This window comes from Acomys russatus, chromosome 4 (genome assembly GCF_903995435.1).
Source record: "Acomys russatus chromosome 4, mAcoRus1.1, whole genome shotgun sequence".
Taxonomy (NCBI): Eukaryota; Metazoa; Chordata; class Mammalia; order Rodentia; family Muridae; genus Acomys; species Acomys russatus.
This window is the reverse complement of record NC_067140.1, coordinates 10,295,603-10,315,342: the sequence shown is the minus strand read 5'-3', so window position 1 is coordinate 10,315,342 and position 19,740 is coordinate 10,295,603. Positions and strand designations below refer to the sequence as shown.

Genomic DNA, 19,740 nt, shown 5'->3' with positions numbered 1-19,740 from the left:
TAAAAAAAATATTTTATGTATATGACTATTTTGCCTGCATATATACATGTATCATATGTACATGTCCGGTGCCCATGGAGGCCAGAAGAGGGCATAAGATCCCCTGGAACTGGAGTTATGGATGGTTGTGAGCCACCATGTGGGTGCTGGAAGCCAAACATAGGTCTTCTGCAAGAGCAAAAAATTCTTTTAAGTGCTGAGCAGGTCTCAGCCACTCCCCAAAGCAAATTTAAAATTTTAAAATATTACTTGTATGTATATATGAGGGCAAGTACTTGTGTGCTATGGCACAAGAGTAGAAGTCAAAGGACAAGTAGGATTCTGTTCTCTCTTCACAGTGGGCTAGGGCTTGAACCTGGGTTGTCAGGATTTGTTGGCAAATGCTGTTGCCTCCTGAGTCATCTTACTAGTCATGGATAAATGTTATTGATCTTGGACCCAAGCAGTGAATAGATAATTTGGCAAATTGGAATACATCAAAATGTAAAACTTTTGTGGACTAAAGAATACTATTAAGAAAATGTATCAAGAAATAACTTACAGAGCAGGAGAAAACTGAAAATCTCATAAGAGCCTGCTATTTGTAGTCTTAGAACTGAGCAACAAAAAACCTAAACAAAATATGGGTAAAGGACTTTAATAATGTTTTCAAAGAAGATGCACAAATGTCTGTACATGTGAAAAGATACTCAGCACTATTAGTCATTAAATAAATAGAGATTAAACCACAGTGACATACTGCTTCATATCCAGTGGATACGGTAACCTCGAGAGCAAAGCAGAACAGATCCAGAAAGTGAAAAGTATTGGTGATAATATGAAGAGTCACCACCATGTGCTTTGCTGGTAGGAATGTAAACTAGTGTAGCTTCTGTTGAAAACAATTCGGTAGCTCCCTAAAAAGTTGAATGTAGAATTATCATGTGACCCAACACTTTCACCCATAGGTATTTACCCTTCAGTAATTGAAAACATATTTTCAAATATTTAATGTTTATAGTAGTTTTATTACTGTTAACAGTGGTCAAAAGATGGAAACAACTTAGTATTCATCAATATATGAGTCAATGAAAAATTGTGATACATACAAGTGGGGGTTTTTGCCATAAAAAGAAGTGAAGTAGTGACACATAATGCAATATAGATGAATCACGGTGTTAAGTGAAAGAAGGCAGATATGGGGGGCAGTCACATTGCATGATTACATTTATATGAATTATTCTGAGAAAGTTGGGCAGTCATGGTGGCTCACACCTTGTAATCGCAGCACTTAAGAGAATGAGACAGAAGGATGTCTGTGAGTTCAAGATTAGTCTGGCTACATAGTGAATTCCAGAACAGCAACAACAAAAAATAATCCAAAGAAATAAGTCCAAGCTAAACTTTGGGTTGGAGTGCCGGAAGTCTTATGGAAGAGTTGGGGATCTGGAGAGGACATGAGCTCCACAAAGAGACCAATGGAGCCAACTAATCTGAGTAAAGGAAGGGGGTGCTGCAGAGACTGATGCACCAACCAAGGACCATGCATGGTGAGGTAGACAGGCAGCACAGTCTCCTTGTGGGTCCCATAATATGAGGAGTAGGGGCTACTTCTGACATGGACTCTGGGTGCTCACACGTTGATCACTTCCCTCTGGCAGGGCAACTTTGCCAGGCCACAGAGGAAGAGGATACAGGCAGTCCAGATGAGACTTGATAGGCTGGGGTCAGATGGTAGGGGAGGAGGGCTCCCCTTTCTGAGGGCCAGAGGAGGAAAGGGGTATGAGGGAGGGACAGTGGGACTGGAAGGCAAGGAGAGAGGGGGCTACAATCAGAATATAAAGTGAACAAATAAAAAAAAAAATGAAAAGAAAGAGAGAAAGAAAGAAAGTCCAAAGAAACAGGAAACCAAATAGTGATATCTGGGCATTAGAGATGGGTACTAGAAGTAACTGCTTATGAGAACCAGGCTTTATTTTGAATTGCTGAAAATATTTTGTGACTGAGTAGAGGTAATCGTTGCTCAGTGCTATGAATAGTTTAAATGCTATTGAATTGTCTGTTTAAAAATGGTTAGTACTATATTATGCAAATTTTACTTGAATTAAAAATTACATCATGCACTTTCTGTGATCTCACAAATAACTGTGGCTTTGCTGTCAGTGGAATCCACGTAATTTTGTAGTATTGCTCTGTTGGGACATTTCTCTCTAAGCTGTGGGTGGTTAATCTCAAAGACAGATGGTTTCTTCCTATAACAACAATTAAGGAATTTAGTTTTGGTTAATCGTTTTTTTTTATTTGCTTTACTCTGGAAAACTTGTACTTTAGATAGGGACTGAGTGATTTAAAATGTAGTCTGGTCTGACATCAATCAGCTTCTTTATTTAGCTTGGAAAGGCATATTTAAAACAACTTTGTATTATTTTGGAATGCAGCAAACTTTGATTTTATGAAAATGTGTAGAAAGAAATGCAGTTGCAGTGGTGTTGTTGTGGCTCTTTGTGTGCTGCGCTGGTAGATGTGTGTTGTACTCCACAACCACCATGTATGCTTTTTATTGCCAGGAGAATTGGTGCTGGGGATAAGAAATTCTATTTTCATTTCAGTCAAGCAGAGTTTGTGCAAAACTTAGACACATTGATTATCTCACACCTGCTCTGTGTTTTGGGGCATGGATTTTAAGTTGCATTCTGCTGGCGGAGCTGAGAGTGAGAAGAGCTTCTCACATACAAATAGATGTATGTCAGCCATGAAGCTTTTCCCCATGAATGAGGCCTTGGCTTCTGGCCTGTAGTCATTGCTGTATTTTATGGGTCCTTGGCTTTTCAGGAGTGTTTTTGTTGTCTTGTGTACTCCTATCTGATGCTTTTTATGACCCAAATACTCCATCCCGGCTAAGAGTCTAGAGCTATGGAAAAAATAATATTCAAATGGTCAATTGAGCTAGCAGCGTCTTACACTATTGCCATTGTGTCCCAGCCAGCTTAACTGGAGAATAAAGAAATGTCTTGCTTATTTTGTAACCCTAAAATTAGAGGAGATTTGGTAAACATAACAAAATAGCTAAAATTTAAAAAAAGTCAAAGATATGAGTGATTGTAATAGCTTCAGATAATTATTGCTTCTGATTTTACAACATTAGATTTTCTTTTTTAATTACTTATTTTTATTTTATATGTATGTCTTGTCTGCCTGCGTGTATGTCTGTGCACCACATTTGTGCCTGGTACCCATGGGAGAAGATGCCTTGAAATTGGAGGCACAGATGGCTGTGAGCTGCCATGTGGATGCTAGGAACTGAACCCTGGGCCTCTGTAAAAGTAGCCACTGCTCTTAACCACTGAGCCAAATCTCCTGGACTTTCTTTTTCTGCTGTTTATAAGATAGTTTTTTGATAAGAAAAGTTGGATAATTATAAATTAGGTTTTTAACAAATTGTAAATTAGGAAAAACCCGATGACAGTCATTTTAAGATGATATACTTACTAGCAGAGCAGGGAAACAAAAGTAAAATAGGGATGAAACTTTAACTTACTGGGAAATTAAAACTAAATTTGCAATAATAAAAACATCTTTAAATGCCATATTCTGTACGTCTCTGAAGGTTTTGAAGACCTTATCTATTTTACCTTATATTTCTATAGAATCATCTCTATCTGTTACACCTAGGATGTATATTCATGTGATAAAAATAGACTAGTAATTGATATGACCATGATTTGATGAACTAACAATTAACGTGTATAACTTACTTACCCTAAGCAGCCTGCACTAGCACTTTCAAAGTGTTGGAGTAAACCCTGTATTATAATTGAGTTGTATGGGTACAATACCACATATTGGGGTAGAAATATATGTACTGTGTGTAAAGAATGACTTTTTTTTTTTTTTTTTTTGTTTTTTGAGACAGGGTTTCTTTGTGTAGCCCTGGTTGTCCTGGACTCGCTTTGTAGACTAGGCTGGCCTCAAACTCACAGCACTCCACCTGCCTCTGCCTCCTGAGTGCTGGGATTAAAGGTGTGTGTCACCACACCTGACCAAGAATAATCTTAAATTTGAACACTATACCAATGTATCTAAAATTAAACTTATTTTGCATTTATATACAAAATTCTATACCAGTGAATTAATTACAGTGTGACAGGTTAACTCCTGGTAACACCCAGCCTACCTCAAAGAAGATAATGAGCATCAAAGAACCTCCTTATGGAGATGGCTTCAAATGTGGCAAACTAGCCACTGGGCAAAATGTCTTCATTTCTACCACAGACAAAATTCTGCCTAAAAATGGGCAAGCTTAGATGCAGGCTGAGTTGACGGCCAAACTCTGCCAAGACAGGGTAAGCAAGTCCTCAATAGTTCCTGCCTCACAAATATGTCTCAGATATATTGGGGCCAGAAGGCTGAAGATGATGCTCCAATGTTACAGAGAATTCTGGGTAACTATTCAGGCAACAAGCTGTCTCTGTCATTTTTTTCATTTTGGAAGCTGCTAACCTGCTCTTCTGGTTTACTCAGGTAATTGAGTGTTATTCTTTCTCAAGTCTCTGATGGGATTGAAGACCAGATAATTTAGCTTTGCAATTAAGTTTAGTTGTTTAGGGATTAAGATGTTTTTAGGTCTAGATAGATATTTTAAGTTGATAGAGATGAGATATGATAGATATTTACTTTCAGAATTTTAGAGTTCTCAAGATAGGAACGATGTTTTCTTCAAGATTGCCAAATACAAATAGCCAAAACACTATGAATGTAACATATATATAATTCCTGATTGTTTCATGGTTCTTCTTGCTATAAGTACTTTATTGTATATATGTGTATTACAAATGTATATGTAAAAATGTTTAATAAAAATAAAAATTAGTTAATTAATTAAAAATGCTAAATTTGCTGAGAAAGCCCTGCCTGTAAAAAACAGCATAGCACATTCTACATAACTGGAATAATTTACTGAACCTCTGTGCCTCCGTTTTGCCATCTGGGTAATTAAAGCATTAGAATTTACGTGCTAAACTCATGGTAAGGATTATATGTGGTAATGTAGCTGAAGCTCCCACAGTAGGGCTTGAACAGTAGGAAAGGCATAAGTGCATGTTAAGGATGAAAGAATGCTGGTAATAATGTGTAGCTACTTTGGTTCGTGCTTTGTTTCTGGGTGCCAGACCTATGTGTACTCGTAGACATTCTGGACCCTCTGTAGTACAGCAAGGCGAATGCCTGAAATTTCATGCCCTTCTATGATTGTACTCACTTTGGGCCCATTTTGTTGTTAATTGTCATTTTAACCGAGGATGCTTTGATAAAGGAATACAGAACTCAAGAGCACAATGTTTTAAAGTCTTTTCTAAGTAATTTTAAGACCTCATAAAGCATCTTTTGTGGTTTTGGTTTAAAAGACTTCGTTTTATTCGTTCACTAAAAATTACCGTGTGCCTACCATTGCCCTGGGCAAAATGGGTCGATGTAGCGCAAGGATCGGAGAAAAGAACTCCCGTGTGTTTGTGTGTGTGTGTGTGTGTGTGTGTGTGTGTGTGTGTGTGTGTGTGTGTGTGTGTGTGTGTAAAACTCTGGAGTCCATACCAGGAAAACTTCAGAGCTTTGAAAGAAAACAAAAAATCAGCACATCCATAGGGTGTGTGCATGTGTGCATCCTGGAAGTTGTAGGCCACATGTTCATCAGCCATTTATTGCTGCCAAGCCACCTGAAGTTTAGCTAGACAGGGATATAAAGAAATTTAAATGAATCATCTTGACTTGATGGCTGAGCTCACTGTCCTGTGTACAGATGCTCCAGTCTCAGCTTTAAGTGGTCAGAGCTCACATCAGTGCTCAAGCAGCACTTGTAGTAGCTATGAATCATTGTGTGCATTTTGATGACCTCACTTTGCTCTGTGTACCTGATATATGTGCAGAGCTGTGAGGATGAACTAGGAAAGATTAATGAGACTAGATAAGTGCTTTTCCTAGAATGTGCTTTCTTTTCTAGTGAGGTGATGGCATGATGCTTCTTTTACAGGACTGAACTGCAACTGCAGAGACACGTGACTCTCTAAAGATGCCACAGGGCTGCAGAAAGTGAAAGGGGACCTGGAGAGGATGACATGAGAGAAATGTTTTTCCCAAAGACAAGAAGTATGTTTATATTTTAACAAAATTCTTGCTGTATCCATTGCAAGTCTGTAATGCCTAACCCATATTTAGTTTTTATTACTGTTAAACATTCTTTTTTTTTTCCATGGTGGGGTGGGTGCTAAGACAAGTTTTATGTAGCTTTGGTCTCCACCTCCAAATGTCAAAATACACAGCTATCTGGTTTTAATCCACGTTTAACAACGTAGCTGGGCATGGTGGCATACGCCTTTAATCCCAGCACTCAGAAGGCGGACTGTGAGTTCAAGGCCAGCCTGGTTTACAAAGAGAGTCCAGGACAGGCAAGTCTATACACATAGAAACCCTGTCTCAAAACCAAAACAAAAAACAATGCATGGATAGCATCTCTCTTTAAAGTCTTGGAATTTTTTTTGTTGTTGTTTTGTTTTTTGTTTTGTTTTGTTTTGTGTGTGTGTGTGTGTGTGTGTGTGTGCATACTATTTTTTCCAAGTTTATGTGTATCCTTCTTTTGTAATTACATTTGCAAGTAGTTTCACTTTTAGTTTATCCATAGATATTACTAGTTGAAATATTAAAGTTTCAGCCAGGCATGGTGGTACACGCCTTTAATCCCAGCACTTGGGAGGCAAAAGCAGGCCAATCTCTGTGAGTTCGAGGCCAGCCTGGAAAGTCCAGGACAGCCAAGATAACACAGAAAAACCCTGTCTCAAAAAACTAAAAAGAAAAGAAAAAAAATTAAACTTTCACTGGGAAGTGATTCACACTTTGATCTCAGCACTTTGGAAGTCAGAGGCAGGCAGATCTCTGAGTTTGAGGCCAGCCTGATCTACAGAAGAAATTCCAGGACAGCTAAGGTTACACTTTTGAAACCATGTCACAAACAAAACAAACAACAACAAAAATAATAAGGATTACAGATGTGCCACCATATCTGGCTTTGAAACAAAACCTAAGAAATAAAAGGAAAATTATTTTTTTAAATAGAAAAGGATATAGTAACATAAGCTGTTCCTGAGCAGTTTCTCTCTGAGGCAGCAGTCCTACAGTTCCCAGTGAGTCCTGTCAAAGTGGTGTTATCTCTTATACCTGTGTAACCAGCACTCTGAGAGGCAGGAGGATTATCTCCAGTCTGAGATTAGCCTTGGCTACATAACCAATACTCTGTCTCAAACAGAACAAAACAAAACAACAAAACAAAAACAAATACAATTCCTTTCTTTTTAAGTTCTTTTGATTTTTACCTGTATAATTTTGTTTTGTTTTGGTTTTGAGACAGTATCTTTGGCTGTCCTGGACTCATTTTGTAGACCAGGGTGGTCTTAAACTCACAGAGATCTGCCTGCCTCTGCCTTCTTGAGTGGTAGGATCAGCTAGTGCCTGGCTAGCTGTATAATTTATATTTGTTATTTTTTTGTAATACTGAAAGAGATGCTTGTTCTATTTCTCCTTCCTTCCTTCCTTTATTTTTTACACTTACCAGATTGGCTTTGAACTCAGACATCTGCCTGCTCCTACCTCCTGAGTTCTGGGAGATTTATTTTTATGAGAGAGAGAGAGGCAGGGGAAGGGGGGAAGGGGAGAGGGGACAGAGGGGAGAGAGAACAGGGAGGGGAGGGAAGTAGAGAGAGAGAGAGAGAGAACAAATATGCTTGTATGTGGGTACTCATGGAGGCCAGGGGAGGATGTTGGATCTCCATCCTCCTAGAGCTGGAGTTGTGAGCTGCCCATCACGGGTGTTAGGAACCAAACTTGGGTCTTCTGAAGGAACAGTAAGCCCAACTCTTCATTGCTGAACCATCTCACTAGTCTCTATTCTGTAAATAGTCTACAATATTTCTTTTTTTTTTTAAAAGATTTATTTATTATTTGTACAGTAAATATTCTGCCCACATGTATGCCTGCAGGCTAGAAGAGGGCACCAGATCTCACTATAGATGGTTGTGAGCCACCATGTGGTTGCTGGGATTTGAACTCAAGACCTTTGAAAGAACAGTGTTCTTAACCTCTGAGCCATCTCTCTAGCCCCTATAATTTCTTGTGTAGTAACTTCAGAACATTTCATTTTTCTCTTGCAAGCAGAATATTGTTGGGTTTAACCTTTCTTGGAGATCTTGTATCTGATGTAGAAATGTATGCTTTTTATTTTTAGAGTAGCAATTGTATTTTCTTCTGTTTTGTGAATGTTTCTTTATTTTACTATTAGTTTAAATATTAGTTTCTTTCCATAGAATATTATCTGCTTCCTTTTGACCTTAAAATGACCTTGGAGTGGTTTCTGTTCTAGCCCAAGAATAGCCACACAGACCACTCAGACACATCCTAGTTAGATATGGATGGTTTATTAAACACACACTTGAAAATTGATCATAATTACGGACACAGAATGGACTCAGGAGCCAAACTGCGGATGCTGGTCTGCTTCTAAGGCAGGTTTTTTACAAGAAAAACCACAACTAAGTAACAACCAGGTAACAAAACCATATACAGATGTAGGAAGCAACATTATACCATTTTGACTAGCTAAACAAAGCATATCTAACTGATCTTTAATTTGATTGGTCCTGCAGCTGGGGATGCTCAACATGTCAAGATAACAACAAAGCATAAGCAGTGAAGCCATAGAGGCAAAACAAGAGATTATTTTGACTTTTGAAAAGTGTCAGCATATTATTGGAAGGCAGAACCTGAAAACTTAAACTTAATTTCACCTTATGATCAGGATGGAGATCAAAGACAAACCGCAACAGTTATGCTAAAAGCTAAAGCAGATCTCAACATTTTCAAGACAGTGCCTTGTGTAACAGAGCCCTGACTGTTTGTCACTTTGTAGACCAGGCTGGCCTCAAACTCACAAAAATCCACCTGCCTCTGCCTCCCTGGTGCTAGGATTAAAGGTGTGCACCATCATGCCCAGCCTTGAAATGAATTTTAGAGGTGAACGATCTTGATTTCTGCTAGTGCTAAAAAGAATGTATCTTTATTTATGTACATCCATCAGAGCAGAAGCTGGAATGTGTCACTCCATCCATACCCAGGAACTCAGTTTCTCTTTCTTGGCATCTTCTTTTCTTAATCCTTATCTGTATTTCTTCTTGTCTACCAGTTATTTTTCCCTTTCTCTTATAGTCTTTATATATTCTCTAAAGTGTGTCAATTCTTCTGAGCTTTAGTTGGTGCTTGTATTATTTTTTAAATTTCCGATCCATTCAGTTAATAAGCACTGAGGCCTTGTCTAGACCTGATAGACAGTGAGTGAAGACAAGTGAGGGCAGGATATGCAAAGATATGCTCTGCCCCTGCTTTCAGTATCACTGGTCTGGTTGAGGTAGTGGCATGTGATACAAACCTAACAACAGCTACAGAAGTTGTGATGTGCCCGTGTATTAGAGACAGGGATCAGGAATGGAGTGATGTTTTGTTTGTGTGCACAGACATTCTGTGAGCTGAGAGTTGCTTTGGCAGTGGAGTGATATTGATGGTCATTGGTGGTGGTGGTGGTAGTAGTGTTCTGAGACAGAAAAAAAAAAAAGTGAAGGCACACCAATTTCTTACCTGTTCTTGGAAGAATGGCTAGAGATGAAATTGGGCAAAAGGGAGACTGAGGCCAGTTGTCAAACACTCGAGTGCTTGGCCAGCAAGTTTAAGTCTGCATCCTATGGGCTGCACCACAAAGGTCTTGTAGGAAGGAAACCATACATGAGTCCATTCTTAGAAAGGTGGCTCTGAAGCTGACTGCGGGAACGAAAGTCAGCTAAGCAACTGTGGCTGTCTCCAGATGAGAGGTGAGGGCTATTGGTGTAAAGAGCCCACAGTGGGGATGGAGAATATACATTGTTGGAGGCAGAATCTACAAACACTAGTGTCTGTGTAGTATGAGGGTTAAAGAATGCCACCAAAGGCTCTTTGGTTTTCAGTTTTGTAGAAGGCAATGTTAGAACTGTTGACTAACTGGGATTGAGGGTATGAGGGGAGGACAGAAACTAATTTGGAGATAGACAAAAGAGAATCTAATTTAGAACTTGATGATGTCTAGGGAAACATCTAGAAGCTAACATGGGCCAGCCGCAGCTGAAGTTAAAGTGGGTACTCGCTTGCTTCGAGGAGAACAGGCTACATCCTAAAAGCAGGGATAAGCACCTCTGAGTGGAACATGTAGGCAGAAAATAGAACCGGCTCTTGGCAAAGGCCAGACTCTATGTGCAGGAAATCAAAACATAACGATCACTTTAATGTCCAGCATGCAGTGGCTAAGTCTCTTCAGATGGCTTTCTTGAGTCCTCAACAGCCCTGTGCATGGAAGTTATTACTCTGCTTTGTGAGCCAGGAAACTAAGGCTCCAAGGCAAGCTAGGCAACCTAGTGGGAGTGCAAACAAGAACCTAATGCCAAGTCTGTGCTTTCCTGCTAAAAGTAAAGAAGTGCTGTGGATGATATGATTGCCTACAAGGGGCAGTGGTTAGTGGGAGTGCACACTCAGAGGTGAGTAGGCTAGGGCACACTAAGCCTCTGGGTTCTCAGAAAACTAAGAGCTGTGCCTGCATGCTCAGTTCCCATAGAGTACCCAAGCCAGTGTGTCCTGGATTCAGTGAGGCCCTGGAAGCAGCTTGGTGGCAAATGACAAGGGTAGCTGGTATGGAGGCTGTGGCTCATGGTTGATTGTTCACATATGACAGCATAAAGTATTCTGATTTGCTTAAGTTTTTAAACCCTTTGAGTCTGTATATCTTCGATTGTCTTGTCTTTAGACTATACATATAAAAATAAGGGCCTGATCCCCTTTATGCCATCTGTTTGTTTAACTTGTTTACTTGAAAGTATTTTTGTTTTGTTTTGTTTTCTTTCTACATTATGTTTTAAGATGCTTCCAGACTATAGACACTCTGTGGTGACTCTTTTGATTGTTAATTATATATGAGACTGTGGGGGCATATTCTGGTTTCTTCTCTCAATTCTTTCTACTCTGAAAGTCATTTCCTTCTGCCGTCTCAATCTTGTCCAATTCAATTTTCTCTAGAACTCTAATCCATAGGTTATGACTCTCCTCTAGAAAACAGTTCTTTAACAGGAAACAGTGGTGTTAAGACCCAAGTTCTAGAGCCGGGCTGCCTAGGTTGAAATCTTGGCTATGACCAAAAGGCAAGTTATTACTTCCCAAGTATCTCAGTTTGCTCATCTGTTAACTTTGAGATAATAATAGTGTTGACTCCCAGAGGTTGTTGATAAGGGTTAAAAGAGGTACACTGCATACAAAGTGTTTAGAGTAAATGATGTCTAGTATGTCAGGTACTATACCATTGTTAACTTAGCATTCCAGAGGGGAAATATTAGGAGAGATGGTCTCTTCCTGGTTGTCATTTGGTCCATACAAATAAATGATAAATTCATACACTATTGAATCCTTACTTGTTGAATGAAAAATAGGCAACCAGGTAGTGCACTCTTGCACTACAAGGAGTTCAACAGGGAACAGTTTAGCTTTGGCCAAATGTAGCATCTGGAGGTGCAGGTGTCCACTGTGTGACCTCACTTTCCCTATCTCAGTAAGATTTCTATCCTCCAGGGTAGCTCTTCCAATTTTTAAAAAATGCTCTTTTAGCTCTTTCGTGTGCAAACAACATTTTAGAGATTGTTAATCTTCATTATCAACTTGACTGGATTTGGGGCACCTACAGAACATGCCTCTGTGTGTGTGTGTGTGTGTGTGTGTGTGTGTGTGTGTGGTTTGTGAGAGAATGGGTAAGATTGTTTCCAGAGTAACTGGGCAGGAAGACCCACCCTGAATGTAGGAAGCACTTTCCCTTAGAATGGGCTCTACAGTGAATAAAGGGGGAAGAGGAAGTGAGCTGAACACCAGCATGGATCTTTCTCCATTACTGTGAGCACAAAGCCACTTCTTGTTCCTTCTGCCATGATGAATTGTATCTTCTCAAACACCAAGCCAAAATTAATAAACCAAAGTTCTGTGTGTCAGCTATTTCTCACAATGCCAAGAAAAATAATTAATACTATTTTACCTTCCCATACAATTTGTATGTTGATCTTATTTTCGTCTTTTTCCTTTATTAGCCAGAATTTTTAAAATATTCAAGATGGTGGTTGTCTTGCTTTTTTTTTTTTTTTTTTATTGGTTTTTCGAGACAAGGCTTCTCTGTGTAGCCTTGGCTGTCCTGGACTCACTTTGTACACCAGGCTGGCCTCGAACTCACAGTGATCCGCCTGCCTCTGCCTCCCAAGTGCTGGGATTAAAGGCGTGCGCCCACGCCCGGCTTTGTCTTACTTTTTTATTTCTGTGTTAAAACTCAATGACCAAGGTAGCTCATAAAAGAAAGTGTTTATTTAGGCTTATGGTTCAGAGGGTTAGAGTCTGTGATGGTGAAACAAAGACATGGTAGCAGGAACAGTTGAGAGCTCACGTCTCAAGCCCAGAAGCAGAAGGCAGAGCGCACATGCCAATGTCTTTCTGAAACCTCAAAGCCCACACCTAGTGACACATCTCCTAATCCTTCCCAAACAGTTCTTCCAACTGGGAACCAAGTATTCAAATACATGTGTCTATGGGAGCCATTCTCATTTAAACAGCCACAGTCACAGTGGTCTACACCCTGCCCCCCACCCCCTACCCCGTTTTGGGTTTATCTTGAAGTGAATTATGTCCTTTCTTTTGCATATGTGCTGCTGCTTCCTTTGTTGCATTCCTTTGGTCTTAATTAGTATTTTCATTAGGAACGAATATTAGCAAATGATCTGCTTGATTCCATTGAAAGACTCATTTAATGAGAAAGTTTTTCTCATAAAGCTTTTTGGTTTTGTACCATGTTTATCTTGAGCTATCGGTCCCCTTTGGGCCAATCCCTATCCATTTGGTTACTCTTTTATCATTTAATTGTTTTTGGCAGTGAGAAAACCTTAAGTCTATATTGATTCAGAGATGTCTTTGACAGATTTTTTTTTTAAAGTTTGCTTCTTAAAGTAAGTCACATGCTTTGTAAAAAGTTGAACAATAGAATGGTTACAGCTTAATCAAACAACAAAATTAATCTAATTCTTCACTAATGTTGGATTTATTATGAAATCCTCTAGACTTTTTCTGTGTTTTAATATAAATAATTTTATTTCCTTTCTTGTTCATTTTTAAAATTTTTTTGCTATGTCTGTCTCTGTCTCTACCTTCATCTTACCAAAAATGCAATCACACAGTCTTGAAACTCTAATTTTCATTTAGTAGTGTATCATGGACATCTTTCTGTGTCCATGCACATATATATATATATATATGCATATATATGCAAAAGTGCTGATTGTGTGATGAAAGTAGTGGGAAAAATCATATCAATGAATCACTCAGGGGCTCGAGTTTTAAAAAACTATTGTGGTATGTGTGTGACATTGTGTGATTGTGGAGATCAGAGGACAATTTATAGAGTTGGTTCTCTCTTATACTTGTTTTTGGATTTTAGGAATAGAACTCAAGTTGTCAGCTGTGCCTTAAAAGTGCTTTTCTCACTGAACTATCTTGCCAGCCCATAGCTTAGATTTAAGAAGAGTAATCAAGTTTGTCAGTGAGGGAGAAGTAGTCCTGCAGAGGCCTATGGCAGCATTTTATAGTCTCAAATCAGCTACCTCAACATGTGCACTATAAGGAAAAGGTTGCAAATGTCTAGAGTAGAAACTGGCTTGATCAGGTAACCAAGGCCAGCGTCATCAATAATGTGTCAAATTACCCACCCCATGATAGACACTAAGACAAAACCCAATGTCATTGCAGTGTGTTTTGCCCAAAATGTGTCATTTTTTTGGTATAATAGTAAGAAAACAAGCAGGTGCACTCAAATCAAGGAAATACCCAACAAAGTACCTGATGAATAATGTTCTTAAACATCAAGAATATGAGTGGCAAAGAAACTAGCAGAGTTGTCAGGTACTTTAAGAGACTAAAGAGAAATAACTAAATACCCTGGAATTCTGGGAAGAGTCTGGAAAAGAAAAAGGATATTGGCAGAAAAAAACTGGTGTCATTTTAATATGGTTTCATTTAGTATTATGCCAATATTAGTGTCCAGTTTTTGTTAAATATACTATGCTATGTAAGATGTTAACATTGGGGAAACTATGTTAGGAATATATGGAAAATAAACTATTTCTGTAACTTTTCAAAAAGCCTAAAATTCAATTTTAAAATAAAAAAGGACCTATACAAGATTTCTTCTAAATTTATGTATCTTTCTCTGTCTTTTTTATCTTTTAAGTGAAAAATCTATTATGTGATTAGAACTGTTTGGTCCTTGGTAGAAACTGACTTAAAAATATTAAAGTTTAGGATTGAATCCTTGTCAGGGACTGGGTAGATGCTACCAGTAAGTTTCCATGGCCTTGCCCCTAGGTTTATTTTCTAATATATCTAATTTTCTAGACCCTATAAAAGGATACAGTAATAAAACAACATGCTGATTGGAGATAACTCTGAACATTTTATAGAGCAAAGTGATCATGAACTTAGCCATTATGAGGTACTATACTGAATGGGGAAAACTTCTAAACAATATTTATATAAAATTATGGGTCCCAAGATCTCCTTTTGCTCCATGGAATTCTCTGAATATTGTGTTTGCTGCTGATATCAGCATGATTTGAAAACTGGTGCACATCCATGCAGATGTGAGAAGACCCTGTCTTCTGGAAGCATATGAAATCCCTCCTTTGCCATTGAGAAACAGCCAAACTAAATCACTATATATAGAAAGATCTGAAAGGCCAAGTGTTTATAATGTATGTAGATCAGGGTCTAAAGGGAAAGCAGACTGGAAGTCTATTTGGAGTCTTGGTTTGGAGGGGAGGGCTCTGTGGGAAGCCAGGCCCAGGGCACACATTCTGGCTCTGTGAGGTTGAGCATGCTAGATGTGCAGGTGAAGGATCTTAAGAAGCTTCTGAGGCAGCAGCCTCACCTGGGAATTGTATTTCCCAGAGGCTCTGGGTAAGTGACATAACAGTGAGGCTCTAAGAAACCCTAATCTCCTCTCATAGTGAGGCTCTGCCCAGTTTAATTGGTGTTTAGCTGGTTCTTCCCTACCCAGTTGTGAGTTGACTAATCTCTTACTGAATTAAGAGAGAAAAAATCAGATTTCTGAACTTTACAAAGCTGAGTTAGACATACTTAGTTGGGTTGGTGTTTTGTGAGCGACAGTTGATGCCAGGCACTGTGTTAGGTCCTGATAATACAGCAGCAAGCAAGCTTGTCGTAGTCCTGCCCCCACCGGTCCTTCTAATGTGCACTAGCCAGCTCATCTGCTTTACTCAGATCCGCCTTTATTAAGCCACTCTGAATCTGGAAACATGTGCCTTTATTTTTTTATTTTTTAAAATATATTTTATTAACTTATTCATATTACATCTCAATTGTTATCCCATCCCTTGTATCCTTCCATTCCTCCTTCCCTCTTTCCCTCCCTCCCTTCCATTTCCCCCTTACTCCCCTCCCCTATGACTGTTCCTGAGGGGGACCTCCTCCCCCTGTATATGCTCATAGGGTGTCAAGTCTCTTCTTGGTAGACTGCTATCCTTCCTCTGAGCGCCACCAGGCCTCCCCATCCAGGGGATGTGGTCAAATATGGGGCACCAAAGTTCATGTGAAAGTCACACCCCACTCTCCACTCCACTGTGGAGAATGTCCTGTCCGTTGGCTAGATCTGGGTAGGGGTTCGAAGTTTACTGCATGTGCCTTTATTTAATGCTAAAATAAACTATTGTTTTAACTTCCTTCCAGCAGTGTTGAAAAGTATTTTCATGTATAGTTTGACTTATGTAATTTTGAAGCAGCATTTGGTCCTTTTGATCATAAAAACCAGCCCTTGTCCTGACTGTTCCCCTCAGTTGATGTCAATGATATTCTGGTAAGGCTTTGTGGGTTTGCTCAGTGCATATGGCAATCCAAAATATGTTTACCAAGGCCCAATGAACTCTAAGAGGCAGTGTGGCCAGCTGGCAGCATCCACAGGGAACCAACTTTTCTCTGTTGCTGTGTGGACATTTCTCTCTTCCCAAATTTAATCTCCTGGGTCAGATTCCAAGCTGTGACCTCAAAGCAGAGAACCAATCAGAGCAGTCCTACCTAACCTGATTTCATAGCACTAGTAGCCCCTTCCTGGGCCCTTCTATGAGAAGCTTTGGGCCTTTTTATTTAGTAGAAATATGTCTCATATCTTGAGTTAGAAAAAAATGGATGTTATAAATTGTTTGTTTTTCTATATCAAGGTTACAGTCCCAACTAGACATGAAGACCTACCCTCTACTCCCAGCCCCCTACACTTTAGAAGATGAAGCAGGAGAGGAAAAAGAGAAGGACCCATTACTGGTTGACTTAGTTTGTAATCCAGTGCATGTTTGAATGCTATTCCCCCTGGCTACTTTCTCAGAGCAAAGTCTATGTCCACCAGCTGAGCTTTGACCTGCTCTTCTTCTCAGCTTACAACCTGCCCTGCCTTGTTAGGCTCTAACAGCCAATGGCATGCCTTCCTGCAAGTCCTGGTTCTCCAGTCACCATCCTCCCTGTGATGTGCTCTTTGGCACCTTTCACTCTTTTCCCCCTCTTAGGGTTTTTTGTTTTTGTTTTGTTTTTTGGGGGGGTGGGATTTTTTGTTTTTGCTTTGGTTTTTCGAGACAGGGTGTCTCTGTGTTAACCTTGGCTGTCCTAGACTTGCTTTGTAGACCAGGCTGGCCTCAAACTCACAGTGATCCGCCTGCCTCTGCCTCCTGAGTGCTGGGATTAAAGGCGTGCGCCATCACGCCCGGCACCTCTTGAGGGTTTGAAGGATAGTTTCATGTAGCCATCACTGGCCTCAAACTCACTCTATAGCCTAGGCTGACCTTCAGCTCATGACTCTGCCTCCCACATGCTAGGATTATAGGTGTGTGCTACCATGCCTGACTCTGGCCTTCTGCTCTCTGCCAGCTTCTCCTTGGGGTTTCCCAAACCCAGTGTAGTGACTTCACTGGTGCACCCACCATAGGCTGACAGGTAATGACCATGACTACTGACAGGATCATCTCTTACCCTGAACGGCCAACTCCCTGAGGTGACAGATGTGTGCCTTCATCCTTCTGTCCTCCGGTGTCTAGAATAGTGAACCTCCTAACATCAAGGCTTAATGTTCTAGCCCTCACCTAAATACTTTACCCTTATTATTGTTTATCATAATCATGTTGAGAGAGTAACACATATTTTGTTTCACAGATGAGGAAATGAAACACAGGAAGGTTAAAGATTTTGCCCAAAGCTACAAAGGTAATAGTGATCGATTTGGGGTTGGAAGCCAGGCAGGAAGTCAGGATACAGGGCTTTTGAGCACTACTTGGAGTGTTTGTAGTAACGCTCACGCTTAGCACTGTGTGAGGTATTGTTATGCCAACAGCTAGTGTTTATGGAATAGTGCTTATGTGGCAGGAACTAGCTTGTGTTATATATTACCTCAGCCCATTGTCACACAAAGCCCATGAGGTATTCAAGTCATTCTGTAGGTAAGGAAACTGAAGTTCAGAGGGGTTGGAGTTGAGCAGCTTGTGCTAGGCAACATTACAGTGTGGCCTAGTAAGAGTTAACAGATGAATGAGGAAATGCATGAAAACTATAGAAAAAGGCTGTAAGAAGAGGTAAAGATGTATTAAGGACCTTCCTTTCCTTTTCATTTTGCAAGAATCTAATGGCGAGAAACTATCCCATCTGCCACTGTGTCTCACCCGCTAACATTTCTCTTTACGTACTTTCTACCCCATATCCCATTCGTTATCCTTGTGCTTTTGATGCATCTCTCCCCTAGATATTTCTGTGTGTCGTAAAATAGAAGTCAGTGTTTGTAGGTTTTTAAATATGATGCTTAGTTACAGGGAGAGCTGTGCATGCCATGGCACATATATGGGAGGTCAGAAGAAAATTTATGGGAGATCTTGTTACACAAACCTTATGGGGGCCTTGCAATTGTTTCACTTCCTGAAATGTTTTTATGATGGCTGCTTTGGCATTGGTTGATTGTATTTTCTCATTCAGGTTGTCATTTTCCTGGTTCTAGTTATGACCAGTGATTTTCACTGTTTTGAACAGTTTTTCTATAACTTAGGGAGAAGCTGGATCCTATTTAATTTGCTGTTGAGTCACTCCCTGTTCAGCAGTCTCAGAGAACTGCAGACTCTTTGGTTTGCTCAGTTCCTATGGTGCTTCTGGGGGATCCCACTGGGCCTTATTGGTAGAATCTTAAGTAAAAAGTTTCCCCAGGCCATGCTGGCTGGTGCCTGTGTATAGGAGAGGAGTCTCTGTCCCACTTGGATGAAGGGTACTTCTTGAGGACCCTGTAGAAAGGGTGAGGGTATTTCCCTAGACTGATTTATTTTCAGCTGGACCTGATGTATCCTGCTAGGTAGTGTTGGCAGCTAGCCTGCTATTGTCAGTAGACCTCGTATTCAGTCTTAGGCTGCCTTCTGCTGCTAGGTTGGGGGTTGGGAAACATTGAGCCTGCTACCTTTTTCTGTTGTGTGCTGGAGGGGCATCATAGCATGCCCAGCTGCATGTTGTTCCTGGGTTTTTAACCTTTTGCCTTCCTTCCTCTGCTGTTCCAGCTTCCTCCAGGTGCCTCTTGTGTTACTCCCATTGTACATAGAGAGGGAGATAAGAAGCAAGCTCACAGCTTATCCATGTTGTCCAGCTCATAATGGCACTGCCTTGTTTAGTCATTCATCTTTGTGCATAATGCGATTGTTTTCAACTTTAAATGTGAGTAATGATATATGGATAATATGATTGTTATAACATTAAACTTCATAAAGTTGGTGAGGGGCTTCTAGGAGAGCTTTTCCAGCAAGTTTTCTTATTCCACAGACCCATGGGAGGCTGTTTCTCATCTGCCTTCCCCTTGCCTGGCTGGTGATATTTTTTTCACATCTTCTTTAAAGGCAGCCCTTCCTTGTTCTTATGCTAGCTGAATAATGTAGTAAGTTTTCATACCTCTCGCACAGTTAAGACAGATAAGCTGGTAGTTTTGTAGAGCTTTTCATAGCTTTTTGATCAGTGCCATCTCCCTGTTGACAGGAATTTTATTTTAAATTCAACCATGCAAATTGTATCCATCAGTTAGCTGTAAGATATTTAATTTTTATGTGAGCATTTAAATTTATACGCTGAAAAACATTTTTATATAAATGAGTTTTTGACATTCTTTTCTTTGAGGGATTTGAGGTCATCTCAGTTCTTCACAGTGAATGTGCCTTTGAAAAACCAGAGAAATTCCTAACATTGGAAGCAAAGACCTTTTTTTTAAGTTTACAATAGTAGTTTTGCACAAATGATTTCAGGTTAAAATTGCATACTATTTATTCCCACCCATTTCCTTTATTGGCTGTGACACACAGGAATTACGCCCATTGCTTAACTAACCTTTCTGACCTTTTGTTACTTGGCTATAAATTGACTTGGGTCTTTTGCAAAAACACTGTGTGTGTGTGGAGGGGGGGGATCTTTTTGTTAGAACCCAGCCAATTCCTGCTTAAGCGCAGAACAGTTTGTTCTCTTGAAGGAATGAGCCAGTTCAGTGAGCAGAAAAACACATCCGTAAACTGGCATCGGCAGGACCTGCAAAAAGATGGCTGCCCATGTTCATTCCAA

General features: G+C 39.9%; 1 protein-coding gene across 3 annotated transcripts in view; it reads left to right on the top strand.

Annotated features, from left to right (window-relative positions):
- Zhx3 (zinc fingers and homeoboxes 3) overlaps positions 1–19,740 on the top strand; it is a 105,914-nt gene that overhangs the window by 43,335 nt on the left and 42,839 nt on the right. Inside the window, exon 1 of one of the 3 annotated variants that reach the window (XM_051143711.1) lies at positions 5,831–6,117. The exons of the other annotated variants lie outside the window; for them this stretch is intronic. The gene's annotated coding sequence lies outside the window, so the exon portion shown is untranslated. Of the gene's footprint in view, positions 1–5,830; positions 6,118–19,740 lie in introns of those variants that run through there. 3 annotated transcript variants of the gene reach the window in all.